The 17,500-nt window shown below is 36.1% G+C and overlaps 1 long non-coding RNA gene across 1 annotated transcript in view; it reads right to left on the bottom strand.

Annotated features, from left to right (window-relative positions):
• Positions 1-17,296, bottom strand: part of LOC129479894 (uncharacterized) — a 30,087-nt gene extending 12,791 nt beyond the window's left edge. Inside the window, exons 1-2 of the long non-coding RNA XR_008656825.2 lie at positions 17,219-17,296; positions 8,061-8,189 (exon numbers count right to left, since the gene is read on the bottom strand). This is a non-coding gene — a long non-coding RNA (uncharacterized lncRNA). The remainder of the gene's footprint in view (positions 1-8,060; positions 8,190-17,218) is intronic.
• Between the last annotated feature and the right edge of the window lie 204 nt (positions 17,297-17,500).

Genomic DNA, 17,500 nt, shown 5'->3' on the forward strand with positions numbered 1-17,500 from the left:
AGTGGATTCAAATGAAAAAAAATCAGGCAGCTAGTTCCTTTCCAAGAAGCCTTAGAGATTGTTGCACATAAAACTATGAACCATATTTCTGATTCAAACTTTAATTAGAGAATTCTCTTTATTCCCTCTTCTGCATAAAATTATGCACCGGCACTCTGCTCTCCAGACAAGTAAAACTTCCTACCTGCTATCATTTGAGATACCCAAGACTCAGAACATATTATTTCCTAGCTGAAATTCCCAACAAAGCTTCTCAGAACAAAAACAACAAAAAGTTAAATACACAGAGACAGGGTATAAAACAGTGGTTACCAGGGGCTGGGGGTGAGGAGAGAAAATGGAGATAGAGAATTCAGAGGATGCAAAGTTGCAGATATGTAGAATTAACAAGTTGAGGGATCTGATGCACAACATGAGGACTGTAGGTATTAATATTTACTGTATTTGGCATTTTACTAAAAGGGTAGTTTGTGGGTACTATTTCCTCACACACATATCCAGAAAAAAGGTAACTGAGATTTTCAAAGGGAATGCTTCCAGATTTTGCCCACTCAGTATGATATTGGCTGTGGGTTTGTGATAGATAGCTCTTATTATTTTGATATACGTCCCATCAATACCTAATTTATTAAGAGTTTTTAGCATGAAGGGCTGTTGAATTTTGTCAAAGGCCTTTTCTGCATCTACTGAGATAATCATATGGTTTTTGTCGTTGGTTCTGTTTATATGCTGGATTACATTTATTGATTTGTGTATGTTGAACCAGCCTTGCATCCCAGGGATGAAGCCCACTTGATCATGGTGTATAAGCTTTTTGATGTGCTGCTGGATTCAGTTTGCCAGTATTTTATTGACGATTTTTGCATCAATCTTCATCAGGGATATTGGTCTGAAATTCTCTTTTTTGGTTGTGTCTCTGTCAGGCTTTGGTATCAGGATGATGCTGGCCTCATAAAGTGAGTTAGGGAGGATTCCATCTTTTTCTACTGATTGGAATAGTTTCAGAAGGAATGGTACCACCTCCTCCATGTACCTCTGGTAGAATTCTGCTGTGAATCCATCAGGTCCTGGACTTTTTTTTTGTTGGTTATCTATTAATTATTGCTTCAATTTCAGAGCCTGTTATTGATCTATTCAGAGATTCAACTTCTTCCTGGTTTAGTCTTGGGAGGGTATATGTGTCCAGGAATTTATCCGTTTCTTCTAGATTTTCTAGTTTATTTGCGTGGAGGTGTTTATAGTATTCTCTGATGGTAGTTTGCATTTCTGTGGGATCAGTGGTGATATCCCCTTTATCATTTTTTATTGCATCTATTTGATTCTTCCCTCTTTTCTTCTTTATTAGTCTTGCTAGCGGTCTGTCAATTTTGTTGATCTTTTCAAAAATCCAGCTCCTGTATTCATTGATTTTTTGAAGACAGGGATGCTCTCTCTCACCACTCCTATTCGACACAGTGTTGGAAGTTCTGGCCAGGGCAATCAGGCAGGAGAAGGAAATAAAGGGTATTCACTTAGGAAAAGAAGAAGTCACATTGCCCGTTTGCAGATGACATGATGGTATATCTAGAAAACCCCATCGTCTCAGCCCAAAATCTCCTTAAGCTGATAAGCAACTTCAGCAAAGTCTCAGGATACAAAATCACTGTGCAAAAATCACAAGCATTCTTATACACCAGTAACAAACAGAGAGCCAAATCATGAGTGAACTCCCATTCACAATTGCTTCAAAGAGAATAAAATACCTAGGAATCCAACTTACAAGCGATGTGAAGGACCTCTTCAAGGAGAACTACAAACCACTGCTCAATGAAATAAGAGAATACAAACAAATGGAAGAACATTCCATGCCCATGGGTAGGAAGAATCAATATCGTGAAAATGGCCATACTGCCCAAGGTAATTTATAGATTCAGTGCCATCCCCATCAAGCTACCAATGACTTTCTTCACAGAATTGGAAAAATCTACTTTAAAGTTCATATGGAACCAAAAAAGAGCCCACATCACCAAGTCAATCCTAAGGCAAAAGAATGAAGCTGGACGCATCATGCTACCTGACTTCAAACTATACTACAAGGCTACAGTAACCAAAACAGCATGGTACTGGTACCACAACAGAGACATAGATCAATGGATCGGAACAGAGGCCTCAGAAATAATGCCGCATATCTACAACCATCTGATATTTGGCAAACCTGACAAAAACAAGCAATGGGGAAAGGATTCCTTATTTAATAAATGGTGCTGGGAAAACTGGCTAGCCATATGTAGAAAGTTGAAACTGGATCCCTTCCTTATACCTTATACAAAAATTAATTCAAGATGGATTAAAGACTTACATGTTAGACCTAAAACCATAAAAACCCTAGAAGAAAATCTAGGCAATACCATTCAGGACATAGGCATGGGCAAGGACTTCATGTCTAAAACACCAAAAGCAATGGCAACAAAAGCCAAAATTGACAAATGGGATCTAATTAAACTAAAGAACTTCTGCACAGCAAAAGAAACTACCATCAGAGTGAGCAGGCAACCTACAGAATGGGAGAAAATTTTTGCAGTCTACCCAGGGCTAATATCCAGAATCTACAATGAACTCAAACAAATTTACAAGAAAAAAACAACCCCATCAACAAGTGGGCGAAGGATATGAACAGGCACTTCTCGAAAGAAGACATTTATGCAGCCAACAGACACATGAAAAAATGCTCATCATCACCGGCCATCAGAGAAATGCAAATCAAATCCACAATGAAATAGCATCTCACACCAGTTAGAATGGCGATCATTAAAAAGTCAGGAAACAACTGGTGCTGGAGAAGATGTGGAGAAATAGGAACACTTTTACACTGTTGGTGGGACTGTAAAGTAGTTCAACTATTGTGGAAGTCGGTGTGGCAATTCCTCAGGGATCTAGAACTAGAAATACCATTTGACCCAGCCATCCCATTACTGGGTATATACCTAAAGGATTATAAATCATGCTGCTATAAAGACACATGCCCACGTATGTTTATGGTGGCACTATTCACAATAGCAAAGACTTGGAACCAACCGAAATATCCAACAATGATAGACTGGATTAAGAAAATGTGGCACATATACACCATGGAATACTATGCAGCCATAAAAAATGATGAGGTCATGTCCTTTGTAGGGACATAGATGAAGCTGGAAAACATCATTCTCAGCAAACTATTGCAAGGACAAAAAACCAAACACCGCATGTTCTCACTCATAGGTGAGAATTGAACAATGAGAACACATGGACACAGGAAGGGGAACATCACACACCAGGGTCTGTTGTGTGGTGGGGGGGTAGGGATAGCATTAGGAGATATACCTAATGTTAAATGATGAGTTAATGGGTGCAGCACACCAACAGGGCATATGTATACATACGTAACAAACCTGCATATTGTGCACATGTACCCTAAAACTTAAAGTATAAAAAAAAAAAAGGTAACTGAGATGATGGATATGTTAATTTGCTTGACTATTGAAACTATTTTACTATGTATATGTGTATCAAAACAACTTAAATATGCAATAAAAATGAATGAATATGACATTAACTTCTCATGTGCTGTCACTTTGGATCTAATCTTGCTACTGAATAACAAAAGGTATAGAGATATAATAATCACTCACCATCCTCTAGGTGTTATGGAATATGTTGGAGGAGGGGTGATAGAAAAATGGGTAATTCACAATTATTAACCTCAGGTTGCTTGAAGTTGATCCTATGTGCCCTGTAGCTAAATTTTCATTAATTCAAGGGATAATCCCAACTGATACAAACATTATCAAGTTGCCAATAGTGCCAGCCTTGAAGTGTTGGTCAAACTTTTGATTCTTGGCTGTATTCATTTGCAGGCTCCAGTTTCTGTTTTGTGTTTTATGTAAGTAAGTATATGGACGTTGGCCTCTCATTCTTTAAATTACCTTCTGTTATAAGCTTCTGTGACGCCATGTTTGCTTGGCTTACTTATGCCTCTAAGGTCTCCCATTGCTATTCTTTCTAGGCTTCTCTCATCAGCTCTTAAATTCTGGTGCTTCTCAGGAGCTGGCCCTCCATCCTCTGCTCTTATGCTCTATAATCTCTTAAGAGTTATTTAATTTGCAGCCATGCCTCCAGAAACACCTGTCATTTTATTCCTCTTGAATCTGTACCTATATTTTCAACATTCCTTTTCTGCTAGAGACACACATGGGCCTCCCATGGTACTCACGATCTCCACATGCTCATTATGGAACTCCTCCTCTTCTCTTCTCCCATGCTTCCTCTTCCAACTTACTCCTCTCCTGCTTCGCACAGGCAAGTTATGGGAATACGACACACCTGGTTATCAAAGCCAGACACTCCACCTTTTTTTTTTTACCTCCTGTCCATTCATCTCACCCCCTTCCTTCACTGTGTCTGTTACATCGCCAAACCCACTTAATTTTACCTCTGATATAATTCTACTCTATCTAGCCTCATATTCCCTACCATCATCTTCTCTCACGTGGACTATATTTTTTAAACTGGTCTTTTCCTCCTTTTCATTTTTATTCCTCTACAGTCCATCTTTTTGACATTGCTATGGCACTCAAATCTTCAGAATAAAACAAACTCTTTTTTGGAAGTTTAGGCTCTTCAGGATTTAGAGACAGCAGCTGTCATTCTTTGCTTGATATTCAGAATATCTGGGTAACATTTTAAAAACACAGGCTCACAGGCCACTCATCTGAAATTCTGATTTAATTGGTCTGGAATAGGGTCTAGGCATAAGTAAGTATTTCTTAAACAAAAAACCAAGGGATGGAAATATGCAGTAAGATTATATGTAACAAACCTGCATGTTCTGCACATGTATGCCAGAACTTAAAGCATTAAAAAAAGTTGTATTCATCGAAGAATAATGGTTCCCAGAGGCAGTGGGTAGGTGAGGAGTGAAGGAATGGGGAATTACTGGTCCAAAGTTACAAAGTTTCAGCTAGACAAGAGGAATAAATTTTGAGATCTACTGCAAAGCAGGATGACTGTAATCAATAATAATATGTTGTATATTTCAAAATAACTAAGAGTAGTTTCAAATGTATCACCACAAAAATATCAAGGAAGTGAAGTGATGGATATGTTAATTAGCTCGATTTAATCACTCTAAATTGTACACATAGCAAAACATCACATTGTACTATATAAATATAATTATGAAAAAAATCAGACCTGATGTTTGAAATGATAATTATTTTTATAACCTCATTTCAGATTTAACAATGTCATATTATATCTTAGTATGTATCCATATTACCCACATGGGAACTACATGTCTCTATAAAGTTACCTAGGTGTGGTATCCAAGATATTCAGTCAAGAGGGAGTGTATAACTGTTACTTTTAGTCTTCATTCAGGTTAGTACTGCCCAGCCACAGTTTGTACAATAGTTTTCCCACTTAACAATTTTAAAAACCTATCATTCTTGATTTTATTAACTTGCCATTCTATCAAATTTAAACATGTTTTCATTTTTTAAAAGACCATGTCCAAGTGGCAATTCTATCTGTATCTCCCTCAAAAAAGCATCAGTTGAAGAAATCTGAGAAATTTAACCAGCTCTGAACTCATCAATATTTCAATGTCTGTTATTTATTTATATTATTATTTTTTTGAGGTGGATTCTCACTTTGTTGTCCAGGCTGGAGTACAGTGGTGCGATATCAGCTCACTGCAACTTCTGCCTCCTGGGCTTAAGTGATTCTCCTGCCTTAGCTTCCTGAGTAGCTGGTATTACAGGTGCCCCCAATCATGCCCAGCTAATTTTTGTATTTTTAGTAGAGACGGGGTTTCACCATGTTGGCTAGGCTGGTCTCGTACTCCTGAGCTCAAGTGATCCACCCGCCTCAGCCTCCCAAAGTGCTGGGAGTAGAGGTGTGAGCCACTGGCCCAGCCCCAAGGCATTTTTTTAAACCAGGACTTCTGTATAATGAAACTTTTCTCGATATCTTTTTAACCACATCCTCTTACTTATTACATCCATTCCAACTACCTGTCTTCATCTCATCACACCGAAGTACTCAAACTGTCCACAGGCTGCAGAATGAATTCATTAGGACTTTATATCATTTTTCAAATCATGGAATTGCACAATCTTTTGAATATGGAATTGGAAGGCCTTTATAGTTCATTCAGTAGAAAACTGGAACATTTTTGAAAGGTGATCTGCTTGACACCTTTCAAAGAGTACAAAACCTTGTGAAGTAGCAGATGCAATGATTGCCAATATACTTTATGAAATGACTTTCAGAGTTTGAGATTAAATTGGCTTTTCTGAAATACGTAAGTATCTGGAAAAACACAACATTTCTAATCTTGCTTTGGAAAGCCTTTAAGTAAAAATCAATTTCTTATCTTCTTTGAAATAAACATGGAATATCCTAAGGTTTTATTCATGTTTCATGAATTTCGCAGCATTCATCATATTTTAAAGTTATTTTTGATGCTTTGCATTGTATTAAAATCTCTCTTGGAATGAGAGGCCTGAAAAACAATCGTAATATACTGTTGTTGTCTAACAATATATCAAGTTCTTAATGACTCTTACAATGCAATATTTTTATCATTCTTGTAGTTTATCCACATGTATTTAATATTACTAGCAGAAATTTGGATTTTAGTAAATTAATTCTGATCTTTGTAAAAGAAAACTATATCTATATCTATTAATTCTTTAGTCCATGAATCCATCTAACAATTATTATTGAACAAGTTCTAGGAGATAAGTACTATATAGTGGCTAAGAATTCTGAAAAATCATCTGATACCTATTATACAGAAGCAGAGCAAGACAAATGAACCAAAACTTACATAACACTGTGAATGTGTTTCAAGTTTAAAGATCTTAAAAAATACCTTTCATAAAACTAAAGATAAAACTTGATACTTGTTTCTACTACATTTGGTTTTATATACTTAGGCATATTATTTTTGAGTCTGGCATTAAATAAGCCAACGTATGTTTGCAGTCTATATCTTTATTCATGCCTTTGATTAAAATATTGAATAAGCAAGATCTAAAGAAAAGTAACATACTGAATATGCGACTAGAAACCTCTCTCCAAGTGACCAGGCTGGGCAAAATGCTGAAATCCCATCTCTACCAAAAAATAAGAGGTGGTGGTGCACCCCTGTAGCCCGAGACAGGAGGCTCACTCGAGCTCAGAAGGTAGAGGCTACAGTGAGCTATGACTGCCACTGCACTCAGCCTGACTGACAAAGTGAGACACTGTCTCACAAAAAAGGAAAGAAAACCTCTCTCTCAGATGAAAAAGGAGTAAGAGGGTATTTAACGCACACGTCCCCAATGAGGCAGTCTAAATCAATATGAGCTTAAAATCCTTCCTAAACAATATTTAGTTCACTTATATTGTTCTGTTCTACAAAATCAAAGTATTCCTCTTAGAAACAATATTTACCAAATTTTCCTTTAGCATACCAATTGTGGTACAATTATGCCACTTCTCTTTAATCCTGCCTAGTAGTCCATGCTATCTGGTATAGTGTTCAAGTGTGCAGGCTTTGAGCCACACCATATGGGCACAAAAATTTCTTCTGCCACTTAAAATTGGGTGACTTACTTCACCTTTGTATGCCTCAGTATGACACTAGTTGCTACCTCCTATAGTTGTGAGGATAAAATGTGTGTATACAGGCAAAGCACTTAGTATTTAAATATAACTTAATTATAGTCATAATTATTACTATTACTATGATTATGGTTATTATTTGATTAACTCCCTCGATGAAAACAAAGCATAGGGAGTTGAATTGGAAAAGATTAGAATGGTGTTAAAGTTGGGTCCTGTGAAGTAAACAGAAGAGTCATGATAATTCCTTTGGCAAGAGAAGCCTCAAAATAGAATCTGGGTTTCAAAATCTACCTCCAAAGTAGAGAGATATGAAAGCTGGAAATGACATAAAGCTGTTTAGGTAGTCAAGTGGGTTTTCTTCTAAATCCATAGCTTTCTTCTAAATCTATAACAACCAGATGAATTAACCCTTTTCTTTGCTCAGGTACCTATTCTCAAAGTTAAGCCATTCTGGATGCAAATTCCTTTGAGTTTTGAGATGATCATGATGGTCTTCACGCAGTCTTTCCCCCAGGTTGACACGTGGTTATTTCATTTAATCAGATTAAAATCAATACCTGGAAATACAAAGAAGTGTATTTTTTAATTTCTCAAAAACTAATATTCACCAGTATGGAATGAATAATTGCATGCCTAGTTCTCCGTGTACTTGATCTTTTAAGTAATATAGCTTGGTTTGCTTTCTTTTTCTTTTCTATCTACAATCAAATTCAAACTGCTATCACTGGGTCATACATAATCAATCAAATAAACTAAAAAGCTACTGAAAGAATTTTCCATCACTAAGCTGCCTTTTGGCGCCTGTATAATTGGTCTGCTTTACTAGACAGTCAAGTGCATGCAAATGCGTTAGTGCTCATGACTTGCTTCCAGGCCAACCCCAGGCTCACACTGCCAATTTTTTTGTCATTGTAGGTAGGTGACTTTATGTATTTTTGGACTTTTATTGTATAATAATAGGGACAAGAAAAATAAATGTTCACCTAGGCGTCAAAGATAATCGTTAAGCCACTATTTTAAGTGATAGTTAACTATGGGACTCTATTGTTTTGTGAGGAATATAGAAAAATGTTTTGAATAATTACTCTTCCTGGGACACTTTGAGGGGTCAAATGTATTCTGTTCTTAAGTATCTGTTAAAACGTCTTTTGCATTCTCTCTGATCTGAGTGTTTTGATGTTGTGTGCAATGAACCAAAACATTGCATTACAAAAAGAAATCTTTATACAGTTGACAGCTTGTAGGTCTCTGAGGAATCTATTCAATTAGTGTCATGTCCTGGTTCCCTATAGTATCAAAATTCACAGAGAATTGAAATGTCTTAGAAGTTGTGTCCAATAAACCAAGAAAAGCATCATGAAATTTTTTCCTTAAAATGAAAGATAGAAAAAAATGTGTTTCTGCATAACTCATGTAAAAACAGTAGCCTAGAATCTGGCACTTAGTTGTTCACCACTGAAATGTGTTATCTGGGTCTGCTAACTTGACGTTATATAGCTATAATTTAAATCAAACCTACCTTGACTTTGACTCATGCTGCCTATTTTTTTTCTGAAGGAAATCTGAGAAAATCCTATTTCTTGGGGAGGAAAGGACATCAATTTGATATTATAGATTGCAGTCCAGCATTGGGATCAGGTGGAATAGGATAGATGCTCAGTGTGGATGGGAATGAGTAGAATCTTCTGGGTGAATGTCAACTGCTATCCATGGAAGGCAAAGAAAATGAAGACTAGACCAGAAGCCATATTGAACTTTATAAAGGCCTTTTCTGCATATATTGAGATAATCATGTGGTTTTTGGGTTTAGTCCAGTTTATGTGATGAATCACTTTTATTGATTTGTGTATGTTGAACTAGACTTGCACCCTGGGGATGAAGCCTACTTGATCATGGTGGATAAGCTATTTGATGTGTGTCTGGATTTGGTTTGCCAGTATTTTGTTGAGGATTTTTGCATTGATGTTCATCAAGGATATTGGCCTGAAGTTTACTTTTTCTGTTGTGCCATTGCCAGGATTTGGTGTCAGGATAATGGTGGCCTCATAGAATTAGTTAGGGAGGAGTCCCTCCTTCTCAGTTTCTTGGAATACTTTAAGTAGGAATTGTTCCAGCTCTTCTTTATACCTCTGGTAGAACTCAGCTGTGAATCCTTCTGGTCCTGAACTTTTTTTGGTTGGTAGGACTCTCAATAAAGTAGGTATTAAAGGAATATACCTCAAAACAATAAGAGCCATACATGCAAACCCAGAGCCAATATCGTACTGAATGGGCAATAACTGGAAGCATTCCCCTTGAAAAACAGCACAAGACAAGGTTGTCCTCTCTCACTATCCCTATTCAGCATAGCATTGGAAGTCCTGGCCAGGGCAATCAGGCAAGAGAAAGAAATAAAGCATATTCAAATAGAAAGAGAAATCAAACTATCTTTGTTTTCAGACATGATCCTATATCTAGAAAACCCCATCATTTCTACCCAAAAGCCTCTTAAGTTGATAAGCAAATTCATCAAAGTCTCAGGATACAAAATCAATGTGCAAAAATTACCAGCATTTCTGTATGCTAACAACAGGCAAGCCGAGAGCCAAATCAGCAATGAACTCCCCCTTCACAATTGCTACAAAATGAATAAAATAGCTAGAAATACAGCTAACAAGGGAAGTGAAGGACATCTCCAAAGAGAACTACAAACCACTGCTCAAAGTAGAGAAGACACAAACAAATGGAAAACATTCCACGCTCATGAATAGGAAGAATCAATATCATTAAAAAGGCCATACTGCCCAAAGCAATTTACAGATTCAATGCATCCTATTAAACTACCATAGGCATTCTGCACATAATTAGAAAAAAAAACTATTTTAAAATTTATATGGACCCAAAAAAGAGCCTGAATAGCCAAGGCAACCCTCACCAAAAAGGACAAGGCTGAAAGTTATCACACTGCCCGACTTCAAACTATACAAAGGGCTACAGTAACCAAAACAGCATGGTACTGGTACAAGAACAGACAGACCAATGGAACAGGATAGAGAACCCAGAAATAATGCTGCACACCTACAACCATCTGATCTTTGACAAACCTGACAAAAACAAGCAATGGGGAAATGATTCCCTATTTAATAAATGATGCTGTGATAACTGGCTGGCATTAGTTGAAAAAACTGGAACTGGACCTCTTCTTTACACCATATACAAAATCAATCCAAGATGGAATAAAGACTTAAATGTGAAATGCCAAACTGTAAAAACTCTAGAAGAAAACCTAGGCAATATTATTCAGGACACAGACACTGACAAAGATTTCATGACCAAGATGCCAAAAGCAATTACAAAAAAAGCAAAAGTTGACAAATAGAACCCAATTAAACTAAAGCGTTTCTTCACAGCACGTGCGCATGCACACACACACACACACACACACAAAAAACAACTATCAACAGAGTAAACAGACAACCTACAGAAAGGGAGAAAATTTTTGCCATCAATCCGTCTAGCAAATGTCTAATATCTAGCATCTATAAAGAACTCAAACAAATTTACAAGAAAAGACAAATAACCTCATTAAAAAGTGGGCAAAGGACATGAATAGACACTTCTCAAAAGAAGACATACATGTGGCCAAAAACATATGCAAAAAAACTCATCAGTCATCATTAGAGAAATGCAAATCAAAACCACAATGAGATACCATTTAACACCAGTCAGAATGGCAATTATTAAAAAGTCAAAAATAACAGATGCTAGTGAGGTTGTGGAGAAAAAGGAACTCTTTCACACTGTTGTTGGAAGCGTAAATTAATTCAACCATTGTGGATGACGGTGTGGCGATTATTCAAAGACATAAAGCCAAAAATACCGTTCAACCTAGCAATCCGATTACTGGGTAATTCCCAAAGGAATATAAATTATTCTATTATAAAGATAGATGCACAAGTATATAATTGCAGCACTATTCACAACAAAGACACAGAATTAACTTAAATGCCCATCAGTGATAGACTGGATGAAGAAAATGTCACACATATACACCAAGAAATATTATGCAGCTGTAAAAACAAACCAGATCATGTCCTTTGTAAGGACGTGGATGAAGTTGGAGGCCATTATCCTTATAAAACTAATGCAGGAACAGAAAACCAAACACTGTATGTTCTCACTTATAAGTGGGAGCTAAATGATGAGAACACATGGACACATGGGGTGAGGAACAGCACACACTAGGATCTGCTGGTGGGGGGCAGGAGGAGGGAGAGAATCAGGAAAAATAGCTAATGCAAGCTGAGCTTAATACCTAGGTGATGGGATGATCTGTGCAGCAAATCCCCATGACACACATGTACCTATGTAATAAACCTGCACATCTGCACATGTACCCTTAAAATAAAAGTTGGAAATAAGAAAATCCATATAAAAAAAGAAAATGAAGAGTAGAGAAGTTGGCTTTACTACCAACATCAAATAATGAACAAAGTTCTATGAATGACATTAAAATCTTACCAAAAAGGTAGTTAGGGAGTTAAATATAGGCAGAAAACAAAGAGCAAGTAGCAGGAGGAAGCAATCCAGGAATATTTTGTTTTTAGCTCCTCAAGCTCACTTTAATTGGTTATTGTCACTATATTGTATAGCTTTTTGGTTATTGATTGTGTAATATTTGGTTGAAAGGTTTGGCATAAAGGTACAGTTTTTACGTAGACAGCTTCCTTCCCAGGCTGCAATGACTGCACATCTGCTCTCACCTGCTTGATACTGGCCTCTGCTCTTGGAGAATATAGAGCGACGGATGGCTGCTTATGGCGCCATCGATGCCCCGATGGCTTGAATGATTTCTGACTCTACCTAGACCCACAGTCTGACTCCTTCAAATCTTTTGATTTTTTTTTCCTTTCTATGCCTATGTTCTTCTAGTTTTTCTTATTTACTGCCTATTAGATAGTCTTCTTTGTCTCAACTTTCATTTCTGGCATGATGTCAATTCCTGGTTGCCTACTTGCCTTGTGTGCAGGTGTATCTTGATCTCTACTCTGTTATTGGTCCTGACTCTGCCCTATTCAAGTGGTCACAATTTATCAACAGCCTCACACTTCACTCTTCATTCAGTTAATGGGCCCACTATTTGCCAAATTTTCTTTTTATCTTATAATCCTAGAAAGTAAATAATTAAACAGCAAGCATAAAATACATTTTCTCCTTTAATCAGAATTTGGTACCTGGAGACTATAATAATGACTGTCATCCTGGCAAACAAATTGATGATTTTTGCTGGTGGGAGAGTTCTTATTTTGGAAATACTTTTGGCCAGAGATGCCTGATTTTCTAGCCTTGTCAATAGCAAACAGCCATGCATTTCAAAGATTTATGAGGCATGATTATCGGAAGACAAATGACTATATTTTATACCAAAAGTTACTCCTCCTGTGTATGTGATGTGACTCCATATGTGTTCTGGAGAACTTCATATTTTAATCTGTGCCAGGTGTATCCTCACAGCGTAAGAAAAGGCCTAGAGAGTTAAGTTCGTCGTGTTGGACCCATTTTTGTTTGTTCTTTGTATCATGATTAATTGTTTCCTTTGAATAATTAGTAATTTACATTGGATAAGCTTTCTGATTCTCATGATACTGAATGCACAATCTAATCCTTTTTGCATTACTATTTACTCAATATCGTTTTGCTGTTATTAATCAATGTCCACAGTTCTAAGGCTGAAATCTACTAAAATCTCCAAGAGTAAGATCGTTTCATTATAAAGTCCTGTCATGAGAAAATAAATCATTGTGAATATATGAAAGAACTTATTTGAGCACTGCAAGGCAGATCATGGCTTTTACTTGAAGTTACTTATTTTTAATATATAACTTCTGTAATCTCTCTCAGAAATATTCATCAAGAAAAACTACCAAGTATGTTAGTGCCATTTCTAAAAAGCTACCTTTTCTTTTTCTAGAAATATGGGAAAGTTGTATAAAATTATATTTCCTCAAAATTTTGGGTAAATATAATTGCATAATACAACCTATGGCAAATATTTAAATCTTTATTAATCCAAAGGAAAATAAATTTGCTTTGTCTAATAATTACTAAAGATCTACTAAATACTAGGACATGTGCTATGATTAACATGTGTTAATTAAATCTCATATGCCCCACAATTTCTTTCAGGTAGCAATTATTATTTATAGGTGAGAAAACAGATTTGAGAAGTTAAGGAGTAGGTAGTCCCTGGATTATATTCACAAAATGACAGAGGACAAGTTAAATCAGAGCTAGTTTAATGAATGCCCATCCTGTCTTTCCTACAGCATGCTATGTAATGTAACACTGATCTAAGCACACATTAGTATACGGTAAACTGGGAAAAGAGTTGCTCTGGATTCTGTACAATTATTAGAACATTTAATAATAATTTTATAGGAACTATTGATTTTTAGTTTAAAATTCAAAACAATTGATAGCAATTCATCTTTTAATATTTTAAATACATTTAGTTATATCTCTGTTTGTAACTGAATCAAACATTGTCAAATTAATTCCAACAAAACTATATTATTTATCATTTGATATAAATTATTAATTGTAATTTATTGATTGTGTGGTTATACATGTATTGGATTTGTTTTATTATTGCATAAGAACTGTAAACATGAAAAGTTTGATAGAGATTTATAAAAGAATTTAAATCAACAGTAGGAGCTGAGACTTTTTTTCTTTTTTGAAAAGGTGAATACCTTGGACATTTTCAGAAACAGAGACTAAAATTCCTTGTGCTTTGACAATTATGGTGGCCAAAGCTAAGAGATTACAATTTGGCAGGGAACAGAATGCTCAGGCATTTTGGATCTTATGGTGGTTGTTTCTCAATGCAAATCAACAATCTTTTAATTAAGTTATCTTTCCCAAATTTGTATATATTTTCAGTAGTGCCAGTTTCTTAGAGCCTGATTAGTTCTGGGCCTTTGTTTAAAAAGTGAAAGATGAGATAATAGAAAATAATCCCCAAATATTGTTGTTACTAGCCCACCTTCAACTCCATATTAAATTTTATACAAAAAGCTAAAACTTTCTAGGTTTTTAAAATGAGAAATTGAGGCACAAAATGTTTACTTCATCAAAATGGGGACATATGTCATACATGAATGGGGAAAGATGGAAGGGAGACAGGAAGCACAGGTAGAAAGAGAAATGCATCCTACAATTTGACTTGAATTTAGGCATTGGGATAAGGATGTTTAGGCCTTCGAGTTAAACAATCAGCTACCTGCTTTCAATATTTCTTCCAAGTCTGGTTTTGCTTTACGTGGATATTTGTTTTTCTAATAGAATGAATTAGTTTGAGAGAAACTACCACTGCTCAAAATTGAGCTATCATTTTAGCTATCATTAACAGCTAATAAAGTAGTGGTATTCTAAAATTCCTGCATTTTTAACTCAATGTAATATCATGATGTTTCAGAGAGGTGGGTACTGGGATTATGCCCATTTTACTGATAGAGAAGTAGAGAAATAGAAAGATGATGTAATTTAAACAGACTGTAGGCTGTGTAATTTCATAAATTCAAACCAGTGTGCAGCTCCTCAGTCACTATATTGTATAGACTTTTCCTGACCTGGCAAATCACTTTTGGCAGTCAATGGTTTGGCTTTTGTTTTGTTTTGTTTTTGAGACAGTCTCGCTCTGTCGCCCAGACTGGAGTGCAGGGGCGCAATCTGGGCTCACTGCAGGCTCCGCCTCCCGGGTTCCCGCCATTCTCCTGCCTCAGCCTCCTGAGTAGCTGGAGCTACAGGCGCCGCCACCGCGTCTGGCTAGTTTTTTGTATTTTTTTTAGTAGAGACGGGGTTTCACCCTGTTGGCCAGGATGGTCTCGATCTCCTGAGCCTCACTAGTGAACATATTTATGAACGATTTAGTTTAAGACGTGGAATCTACAATGGTTGCTATTAAAGAGTATTGATTGTCTGTTGGGCGTGTCACAGCTAACTGCTATTCAGTAACTAAAGCTGGTACGTGATGCCAAGGATTGAGCACAGAATGCGTGCCTGCTGGTCACTGTGATCTCTTTATAATACTATTCTAAGGACTGTGCATCAATATTTCATAATCTATAGGCTCAATATTTGATGAGATATTGTATCTCTATTAAACTTATTTTGCAATTAAAATTTTTTAAATAAATGGGTTATTATTTTGAGATTTATGCCATATAGGTTGAAAATGTTACAGTAATCCTCATGATTTTATGAGTAAAAGTGAGGACTGTTTAAAGTGGAATGACTGGGAATATGTACACACTGAGGCAGCTTTACGCCCAATATCTCACAAATCAGTTGGTAGAATTAACTTTTAACATGGTTAAAGTTTTGACTAAACCTACATCCTTATTATGATTAAAAATGGGCTATGTATGAAGTGCAGTTTATGTAAAGAAATCTAATCATACTTTATTTTCCTCATAGGAATATTTTATTTTACTTTGATTTGATTTCTATTTATAATTCATTTGTATCAAATAATGCTGCTTAAAATAATTATGATATTAATTAATGTAAATAAAGTATCCCAATCATAAATTAATTCTATTTTCCTTTGGTAGATATTTCAAACCATTTTGTCATTATTTACGACAGATACACAGATGTACATACACCTTCTTAATCTGTTAATTTTCCTTGTGGAGCCATCAGATTAAGCTTCTTTCTACTGAATTTCTAATTTGTGGTAGGTAGCCAGATGTAACTCTTTCAGCTGATTTAGTAGCAGGAGATAGATTCACCCACACTCCTTCTGCTAACATTATGGTGGTATAGTGAGAAGAGAGCTTACAAAAAGAAGCATGCATAGTATTATGATCAGATACTTGAAACAAATTATAATGCCAGTGAAAAACTCAATGACGCTTCAGTATCCTTATATTCATTTGCAAATGCAAGTACCTTTTATTCCTTCACACAAGTGTCATATCACAGCTATGCTTTCACCAAACCAATAGCTGGCAAACATCTACCTCTGGGAGTAAACTCAGTAGTTCCATCTATAAACAGTTATTTCTATATCAGCTGCTTGGTTGTTAAAATTATTTAGCTGTTGTTGAAAGATTATGATCCTTGTTCCATTAAATAAGTTGATATATATGTAAAACATTTTGACCAGTGCCAGGATATAGTAAGCAATATAGAATGTGATGTGTTATATTTCTTTCTCAAATTAAAGCTTGGCTCTTTTGGCAGATTTTAAGATGAGACAATACATCTAGCTTTCTAGATTTAAAATATCATACACACACTAACACATATTATTTAAAATATATCTTTTAATTTCATCCAGCAACCCTAATAGTGGGTATATCCCCTAAGGAAAAGAAATCATTATACCAAAAATACACCTGTATTTGTATGTTTATTGTAGCACTTTGCACAATAGCAAAGATGTAAAATCAACCTGTATCCATTAATGGATGACTGGATAAAGAAAATGTGGTATATTTACACAATGAAATATTACTTATATTAGTCCATTTTCACACCGCTGATAAAGACATACCTGAGACTGGGCAATTTACAAGAGAAAGAGGTTTATTGGACTTACAGTTCCACGTGGCTGAAGAGGCCTCACAATTATAGTGGAAGGTGAAAGGCACATCTTACATGGTTACAGATAAGAGAGATTTTATATGGAAACTCCCCTTTTTAAAACCATCAGATCTCATGAGATTTATTAGTGATCATGAGAAGAGCATGGGAAAGACCTGCCCCCATTATTCAATTACCTCCTACCGGGTCCCTCCGAAGACACATGGGAACTCAAGATGAGATTTGTGTGGGGGCACAGCCAAACCATTTAATTCTTCCCAACCCCTCCCAAATCTCA

Source organism: Symphalangus syndactylus, chromosome 3 (genome assembly GCF_028878055.3).
Source record: "Symphalangus syndactylus isolate Jambi chromosome 3, NHGRI_mSymSyn1-v2.1_pri, whole genome shotgun sequence".
Classification (NCBI taxonomy): domain Eukaryota; kingdom Metazoa; phylum Chordata; class Mammalia; order Primates; family Hylobatidae; genus Symphalangus; species Symphalangus syndactylus.